Source organism: Pongo pygmaeus, chromosome 13 (assembly GCF_028885625.2).
Source record: "Pongo pygmaeus isolate AG05252 chromosome 13, NHGRI_mPonPyg2-v2.0_pri, whole genome shotgun sequence".
NCBI lineage: Eukaryota > Metazoa > Chordata > Mammalia > Primates > Hominidae > Pongo > Pongo pygmaeus.
This window is the reverse complement of record NC_072386.2, coordinates 98,103,957-98,113,541: the sequence shown is the minus strand read 5'-3', so window position 1 is coordinate 98,113,541 and position 9,585 is coordinate 98,103,957. Positions and strand designations below refer to the sequence as shown.

The following is a 9,585-nucleotide window of genomic DNA, read 5'->3' as shown; positions in this document are numbered from 1 at the left end:
GAGTTTGGGAACTATCCCAGCCCCCCCTTTCTTGGGGTTGCCACATTTCACCAGGCTTTGGTTGCCTTGTACCTGGCTGGACCTTCCAGAGGAGTCACCTTGACTCCTGTCTTGCTTTCCTCCAACCCAATATCCACACAGCCCACACAGCGCATAGATAATCGGGATGAACTTTCTCTTTTTTTTTTTTTTTTTGAGACGGAGTCTCGCACTGGAGTGCAGTGGCACGATCTTGGCTCACTGCAACCTCCGCCTCCCAGGTTCAGGTGATTCTCCTGCCTCAGCCTCCCAAATAGCTGGAATTACAGGCACCCGCCACCATTCCTGGCTAATTTTTTATATTTTTAGCAGAGACAGGATTTCACTATGTTGGCCAGGCTGTTCTTGAACTCCTGACCATGCGATCTGCCTGCCTCGGCCTCCCAAATTGCTGGGATTACAGGCGTGAGTCACCACACCCAGCCCTTGGGATGAACTTTCTAATCTAGATATCTAACCATCTCCCTTCTGGCTAAAAAACATTTAATTGCTCTCCAATGTCTTCAGAAAAGATGTGCAGAAACCTCAGCCTGACGACAGGCCCTTCATGTTGTGGCCACATCTGTCTTTCCAGCTCATGTACCATCTCTTCCCAGCCCTCACTGCAGCCTTTAGACCCATAGAATTATTTTCTCCTCCCTACACATGACATGTCCCTCCTGGAAAAATTCTGGCCATTCTTTAAGACCTAAGTTCCGATGTTATGTCCTCTGTGGGAATGATCTACTGTATGTTGCTAACCAACTCACACACTGGCTGGGTTCTCCACTTCTTTGCCTGGGGTCCGATGCATGTGTTCACTCTGCTAACAATAATAATAATAATAGCATAGCACTTATCATAGGGCCTACACTAGTTAATTGAGGGGTCAGTTGAAGGCATGAATTCATTGAATGACTGCCTGAATGAATGAATGATGATCTATTAGACATGGTTAGCCCTAAGGCATGTGAAGTCCTATGCAAATGTTTTCTTTGGGGTCCCTGTATATATAAACACTTTGAGTTACCTAAAATCAATGTTTAAGCAGCATTCTGATCACCCAACTTCATGTGATACTGCAAAAGAAATACTCTCTGGCTGGAAGTAAAGATCCTTTTTCCCAGTAGCCCTTTCGGAATTGGGCCTGGTCAGGGGTCCCTGAGACAATCTCATAGGCGTAAACCTTAGAGGTCTCTTAGGGCATCTGGTCGACCCCCTGTACTAAGAAGCGAGTTGAAGAGTATTCCAAAGGAGAGAAAACAGGGACAGGGGCTGACATGGTGGAGATTGGGCCTAGAGCACCCTGTCTGGTTGGCACTACTGGCCTTGGCCAGTCTTGGTCACTGGAAGGGCTTAGAAGATGTTAAGGACAACATTCTACAGTACAAGACCCCTTCAAGACCAGCCTGGTCAACATGATGAAACCCCGTATCTACTAAAAATACAAAAATTAGCCAGGTATGGTGGCACACGCCTGTAATCCCAGCTACACGGGAGGCTGAGGCACGAGAATCACTCAAACCCAGGAGTCAGAAGTTGCAGTGAGCCGAGATCGTGCCACTGCACTCCAGCCTGGGTGACAGAGCAAGACTCTGTCTCAAGAAAAAAAATTAAATAAATAAATAAAGTACAAGACACCTGAGGCCCAGGACCTAAGGCAGGTGCTCCACTTGCCTGGGTGGTACTACTCCCAGATAACTGTGTGATTATATACTTCATCATTCAACAAACATTTACTGAGCTCCTACTATGGACTAGGTACTTTATTAGAAGCTGAAGTCACATATTCATAGTTATTTATTACTATGAGTTAACACGTTATCTCTGCCAAGCAGTGAACTTAATAATAACACATTGAGACCTGCACAGTGCGGGAGCGTAGCTGTCATCTGGCCCATTAGGAAATTGAGCCAGAGAGGGGCTGTCATACATTCCATGAGCATCTACCACATGCCTACTCCTGGGTGTGGTTAGAAACGCAGCAAAGAGGTTTCTGAAAGAAAGCAAAAGACAATCCATTGATTTCACTTCCAAAAATAAACCAAATCGTGAGGAGAGAAAGAATAATGAAATAAAGCCTATTCTGAGGTTCAACAGATGATGGAAATAACGACTAAAATCATCCAAATGACTTTATACTGGGCTTTCAGTGATGGCAGCAGCAAAGCCGGCTGCTCAAGCCTCTCAGAGCAGAGCTGTGCAGACGTGCAGCCACACAAGGGCCGGAAAGGACAATGGCTTCAACTTCTCTCCCTGAGCCTCTATTTCCCCATCTGTAGACCAGCCTTTCGCATGCTGATCAGGACCCCCATGTGTTGTTGTGAGATTACAATGATACTAAAGATCATGAACAACCTGTATGCACTTAAAGCTCCTGCCCTGGGTTGCTCAGTAATAACGAAGAGGGCGAAGAGTTAGTGTGTGCCTTTCTCTCCTCACCAAAAAAAAAAGGGGGGATGGGTTTCCGCAATGTGGGTTTTTATGAAAGGAGAGGAAAGCAAGAGAAGAAATACATCTCTCCTCAGACTAACTCTGAAGCTTTCTAGGGTTAACACCCCACCAGCCTTCTCGATTTTACCCTGTGCTCACTGTGCACTTGTATAGACACACACACACACACACACACACACACACACACACACAAATCCCCCCATAGCCTGACCCCTGAACATCCCAACCTCTAAGTCATGATTCTCAACCCAGTGCAATTTTGTCCCCCACAAAACATTTGGCAGCATCTGGAGACATTTTATGTTGTCACACCTAAGGGGCAGAGAGGGCGGCTTGTTACTGGCATTAGTAGGTAGAGGCCAGGGATACCACTAAACGTCCTATAATGTCCAGGACAGTCCTTACAACAATGAATTATTCAGCCAAAACACTCAATAGTGCCGAGGTTGGAAAACTCCACTCTAAGCCTTTGTTTATGCTGTTCCTTCTATGAAAAGTGTTCTCTTCATTGCTCTTCTTATTTAAATCCAGCCGGGTGCGGTGGCTCACAGCTGTAATCCCAGCACTTTGGGAGGCTGAGGTGGGTGGATCACCTCAGGTCAGGAGTTCAAGACCAGCCTGACCAACATGGTGAAACCCCATCTCTACTAAAAATACAAAAAAAAAATTAGCCAGGTGTGGTGGCGGGCACCTGCAATCCCAGCTACTCAGGAGACTGAGGCAGGAGACTTGCTTGAACCCAGGAGGCGGAGGTTGCAGTGAGCTGAGATCATGCCACTGTACTCCAGCCTAGGCAGCAAAAGCAAAACTCCATCTCAAAAAAAAAAAAAAAAAAAAATCTACCCCTCCAGAGAAAGGAAAGGCACCCTCACATGCTGCTGGATTATGTATAAGCCAATATAACCTTTCTGATAATTTGGCCAGAGTTAACAGAATTATAAACATCCATACCCTTGGAACAAGTCATTTCATTGCTCACACAAAGTCCTATGCACAAGGATGTTTATTGCAGCACTGTTTGTCATAAGAAAAGACTAAACACAACCTAACTGATCCCTTTAGGAGGGGTCAGTAGCTTTAAATTATAAAGCTTGTATACAAAACAATTATCTGCAAGCCCTCAAAAGGAGTGAGGTCATTTCAAAGGGGTCAATAGGGAAAGATCACTGAGATACACTGTTGAACAAAAATAGTAATGTACAGGACAGCCTTATTAATATGTACCATTTGGTGAATGAGTAAAAGGAATATTCATACACATATTTTTATAAATATATATATAGAAAATATCTATAAGCCTGTATAAAAAAAGTGTTAATAGTGGTTGCTTTTGGGGAGAACTTGGCCATGACAATTAGAAGATTTAGTTGTCATTTTATTATCCTTCAGACTCTTTGAATTTTTTAAACCATAAGCATGCATTTCTTTTTGATTGAGGAAAAAAGATTTCATTAAAAAATGTTTGTGCTTGCTCCAGCAGCACATATATTAAAATAAGAACAATACAGAGAAGATTAGCATGGCCCCTTTGCAAGGATGACATGCAAATTTGTGAAGCATCCCATATTTTGGGGGCTTAATTCCTGGGTGACGAAGTAATCTGTAAAATAAACCCCCATGACATGAGTTTACCTACATTAACTAACCTTCAAATGTACCCCCAAACCTAAAATAAAACTAAAACAAAAATAGGAATATATCTTTATCATCTTGGATTAGGTAAGGATTTCTTTAATAGTACACAAAAAGAACTAACCCTTAAAAAATTGACATACTGTTTTTTATTAAAATTGAGAACTTCTTCCATAGAAAGAGATCATGAACAGTAAATGGTTGAGTCACATACTCGGAGAAGAGATTCACAGTCAATAAATCCAACAAAGGTCTTGCATTCATAATATATAAAAATAGTCAATATAATTTTTGAAAGTGAGCAAAAGACTTGAACAGACACTTTACAAAAAGGATATTCAAATGGCTAACAATCATATGGAATGACGCTCAAAATCATTAGTCACCAAGAAAATGCAAAATAAAACCATGATAGAATATCTCTCCTCTCCTGCCAGAATTGCTAAAATTAAAAAGGCTGAAAGTATCCTCTATATTCATTTCTCATACATTGCTGGGAGAAAAATAAATAGGTACAACCACTTTGAAAGTTCTTTGACAGCATCTACAAAAGCTGAGCCTTCCAACCTTACCCCTATAAACCTTCCCTGATTTACACAGGTTTTCCTTCTGATAACCGTTCTAATCTATGTATATGTTTACTACCATTTAAAATCTGCTGTAAGTTCCCAAACTTTCATTGGTTCTATTTAACTGGGATTTGCTGAGCACTTACTCTAAATCAGACACTTGGGAATCTTACTGGGATTAAAGAGAGGACCTATTTTATAGATCTTTTCCTGCGAGAGCTCATAGACCAGATGGAGTTGAAGATATACATACAAAATAAGAGATAGGCTGGGCGCGGTGGCTCACGCCTGTAATCCCAACACTTCGGGAGACCGAGGCAGGTGGATCACCTGAGGTCAGGAGTTCAAGACCAGACTGGCCAACATGGTGCAACCCTGTCTCTACTAAGAACACAAAAATTATCTGGGCTTGGTGGCAGGTGCCTGTAATCCCAGCTACTCAGGAGGCTGAGGCAGGAGAATCACTTGAACCTGGGAGGGGGCGGTTTCAGTGAGCCGAGATCGCACCACTGCACTCCAGCCTGGGCGACAGAGCAAGACTCCGTCTCAAAAAAAAAAAAAAAAAAAAACACTAAGAGACAAACACCTCTTTAAACTAACCTTCTCTTCCAAACTAACTTCTACTTTTCGATCCCTGTGGCACACTTCTTTCATATTCTCACAGTGCCTGAATCTACAATAGCCCAAAGTAGAAACTGAGTAAAACTCTGTTGAACCGATCCAGTTGATGTATATTCACAGACAGCAAGAAAGATTTGGCCTAGGTAAAAAGAATAGATTTTGGTCACTGACAGCTTCAATAAGGCTTATTTAAAACCTAGCCCCACACTGACCAAAATTTTGTATCTATTAGCTAATCCCATTCTCACAGCAACCTGTGGAGCAGGTGCTATTATCGCCATTTGACAGATGAGAAGCTTGAGGTCAAGACAGATTATGTTATTTGAAGACAGATTATGTTATTTGCCAAGGTCATATGCTCAGGAACTAGCAAGGCTGGGAGCCAGACTCCAGCCAAACTCTCATTTTAAATTTTGGTTCTTGCTGCTACATCACATGCATCAGAAATAGCCTAATACCACTCCAGAGAGGTGTGAATCTAAATTTCTCTCTGGCTTTGGATTTTTACAGGTGTTTTTATTCCCCTGAAATGCTTGTGCAGCCCCATATTTTATTCTCTCCTCCTGTCCTCCCTTCTCATGGGCAGCACCTCTTCCTCCTTCTTTAAATCTGTGCTTTAATTTTAGTCTTGCCAGAAGGCCTTTTCTGATATCCTGGACAGGTTTCAATGCCATGGCTGTGAACGACCCGAGCACCTTGTACCTTTCACAACCTATGATGTCATTAATTGTTTAAAGGTGACTTCCCCTCTAGGCTGTGAACTGCTATCTTTCCTGTTCATTGCTGAATTCCCAATGCTTTGCACCTCATAGTGTTTCATTATATGTTACTGAATGAATGTAATAATTCATTCAATTATGTAATTATTCATTCAATTACTTTATATTCATAGAAAGTAAAAGCATTCTTGCAGGTCTAAGTTTGACCCTATTTTCTCCAATTCTGCCTATCAAGCAGCAGTAACCCAAGGTCAAAAAGGGAATAACTATATAGTCAGATGGATTAAGACTCATAGAGCCTTATCCTATTCTGAGACTTATTTAGTGAGAACTTTCCTCTCCTTTATGTAATTCAGCTCTACCAATTTTACAATAGCAGTATTATACTAGATTGCTTCTGTACTCATGCCTGGCACCACCTTGCTCTGCTATTCTCAAAAGACTTGACCATGCCCAAAACTGACCTATGCTAGGAAGTCAGTTTTGCCTACATCCACCTGCATTCCCTGTTATGAGAGGTCAGCTCCTATGAGCTTTGGATGGTTCAGTGGAAATTTCTGTGGCTGGAAGGTGATGCATGTTGATGAAAGTAAAACTCATGAATGACAAGCATATGACCACTAACAATGTCCTGGTACGCTTTCTTATAATTTTCAGTGGTTCTGAGCTATTTTCATTTAGTGCTGCCTGATCTGCCACATCAACTTTGGTCCAGTTGCTCTTGGAAACCCCAAATTTTGCATGGTGCTGCAGTTTTGAAAAAAGTTCTCTGGGAAAAACAATTAGAATTACATTATTGGCATTCCATCAAAAATCTGCCTTGTAAATAATTAAGGATGCCAGAGGCCATATGGCCTCATCCCGTACAGCATCACTGTCGGGTGGTCATGCAATTCATGCTTAACAGCCCCTAATTATGGAGATCTCACTACCTGCGAGACAGCGCATTCCATATCTCACAGTCTTAATTGGGAGAAAGTTGTTTGTTATTTTAGTAAAAATCTGCCATGCTGCAACTTTCCCCCATCAGGCTGATTCTGTCTTCTTCATAAATGTCTAATCCTCTTCCATATGACAACCATTACATATAATGAAGGATGAAAGAAATGAATAGAATTATTATGTAAAAATTGAAAACTTTAATAAGCAAAAACGATTAACCAAAACAAACAAGAAAATGACCGTGAAGAAGTTTAATTGACACACTGGGGGAAAAATGTATGTGTAACATATATAAGAGATAAAATGTCATTACACTTACAAAAAAGTTACACAAATTTATTCAACAGAAAAATGGTCAAAAAGTATTAACTGGAAATTCATAAATTAAGAAATACAATGGAAGGTCGATCATGGTGGCTCATGCCTGTAACTCCCACACTTTCGGAGGCCGAGGTGGGCGGGACATTTGAGGTCAGGAGTTCAAAACCAGCCTGGCCAACAAGGTGAAACCCCATCTCTACTAAAAATATAAAAATTAGACAGGCATTGTGGCAGATGCCTGTAATCCCAGCTACTGGGGAGGCTGAGGCAGGAGAATCGCTTGAACCTGGGAGGCAGAGGTTGCAGTGACCTGACATCCTGCCCTTGAACTCCAGCCTGGACAACAGAGTGAGACTCTGTCTCAATAAATAAATAAATAAATAAGAAATACAATGGTACTAAACATATGAAAGAATATTCAGGCTGGTGTGCAGTGGCTCACGCCTTTAATCCCAACATTTTGGGAGGCCAAGGCAGGCAGGTCACCTGAGGTCAGGAGTTCGAGACCAGCCTGACCAACATGGTGAAACCACATCTCTACTAAAAATACAAAAATTAGCTGGGCGTGGTGGCTTGCGCCTGTAATCTCAGCTACCCAGGAGGCTGAGGCAGGAAACTTGTTGGAACCTGGGAGGCACAGGCTACAGTGAGCCAAGATCACACCACTGTACTCCAGCCTGGGCGACAGGGCAAGACTCTGTCAAAAAAAAAAAAAACAAAAAGAATATTCAAATGCACCAAGGTACTATAAAAATATAAATAAAACAAGATCATCACAGTGTGTAAATTGATTTAATCTTTCTGAAGGACGTTTAATAATATCAAAATTGTAATTGTGTAACTATTAAATCCAGAAGTTTTACTCCTAGGAATTTATCCTAAGATAACTAGCCAAATGAACAATGATATGAGTTAAGGATATTGATCTAATTGTTCGTTTGTAATAGCAAAAATATTCAACAGTTAAATTTCTTTTTTGGGAGGGTGGGGGTGGGGATTGGAGTCTCACTCTGTTGCCCAGGCTGGAGTGCAGTGGCGCAATCTTGGCTCACTGCTGCCTCCGCCTCCCAAGTTCAAACAATTCTCCTGCCTCAGCCTCCCGTGTAGCTAGGATTACAGATGTGAGCCACCACAACTGCATTTTTAGTAGAGATGAGGTTTCGCCATGCTGGCCAGGCTGGTCTCGAACTCCTGACCTCAGGTGATCCACCTGCCTCAGCCTCCCAACATGCTGGGATTACAGGCGGGAGCCACCCAACAGTTAAACTTCTATTAATAGGAAATTGGTTATATAAATTATGGTCAAAACATGCAATGAAATTCTAAATAGCTATTAAATGTGATGACCTAGTTGACACAGAAATATGTCCATTACATAGTGTTGAGTGATTAAAAAATTAATATTACACCTTCTGTATTTGTCTGCTTTCACACTGCTGATAAAGACATACCAAGACTGGACAATTTATAAAAGAAAGAGGTTTAATGGACTTAACAGTTCTACATGGCTGGAGGGCCTCACAATCATAGCAGAAGGCAAGGAGGAGCAAGTCACATCTTACATGGATGGCAGCAGGCAAAGAGAGAGCTTGTGCAAGGAAACTCCCATTTTTAAAACCATCAGGTCTCATGAGACTCATTCATTATCATAAGAACAGTGCAGGAAAGATCTGCCCCCATAATTCAATCACCTCCCATCTGGTTCCTCCCACAACTTGTGGGAATTGTGGGAGTTACAATTCAAGATGGCATTTGGGTGGGGACACCACCAAACCATATCACCTTTTATGTAAAATTATATGTATATTGTGTGTGCATGTATTTGCAGTGTGCTGTCTAGAGCAATGTTCATCAAGATATCAGTAATATTCCTCTTGTATAATACCATTCAGGATAATTGTTTTTTCTTCTTTACTTTTTTTTTTTTTTTTTTTTTTTTGAGATGGAGTCTCACTCTGTCACCCAGGCTGGAGTGCAGTGGTACAATATTGGTTCACTGCAACCTCCGCCTCTCAGGTTCAAGCAATTCCCCTGCCTCAACCTCCCGAGTAGCTGGGACTATAGGCGTGCACCACCATGTCCAGCTAATTTTTGTATTTTTAGTAGAGACTAGGTTTCACCATGTTGGTCAGACTGGTCTCGAGTTCCTGACCTTGTGATCTGCCCCCCTCGGCCTCCCAAGGTGCTGTGATTACAGGCGTGAGCCACAGAGCCCAGCCTCTTCTTTACCTTTTTTTTAGTTGTGTTCACTTTTTGTATTATCTATAATTTTATAATTTAAAAAATAACAAAGATATTTTTACTGTAAA

The 9,585-nt window shown here is 41.7% G+C and overlaps 1 non-coding gene across 1 annotated transcript; it reads left to right on the top strand.

The window, feature by feature from the left end:
- Positions 1-3,936: 3,936 nt before the first annotated feature.
- Positions 3,937-4,043, top strand: LOC129044853 (U6 spliceosomal RNA). The gene has a single exon (XR_008504828.1). It is a non-coding gene; the product is annotated as a U6 spliceosomal RNA (small nuclear RNA).
- Positions 4,044-9,585: the final 5,542 nt, after the last annotated feature.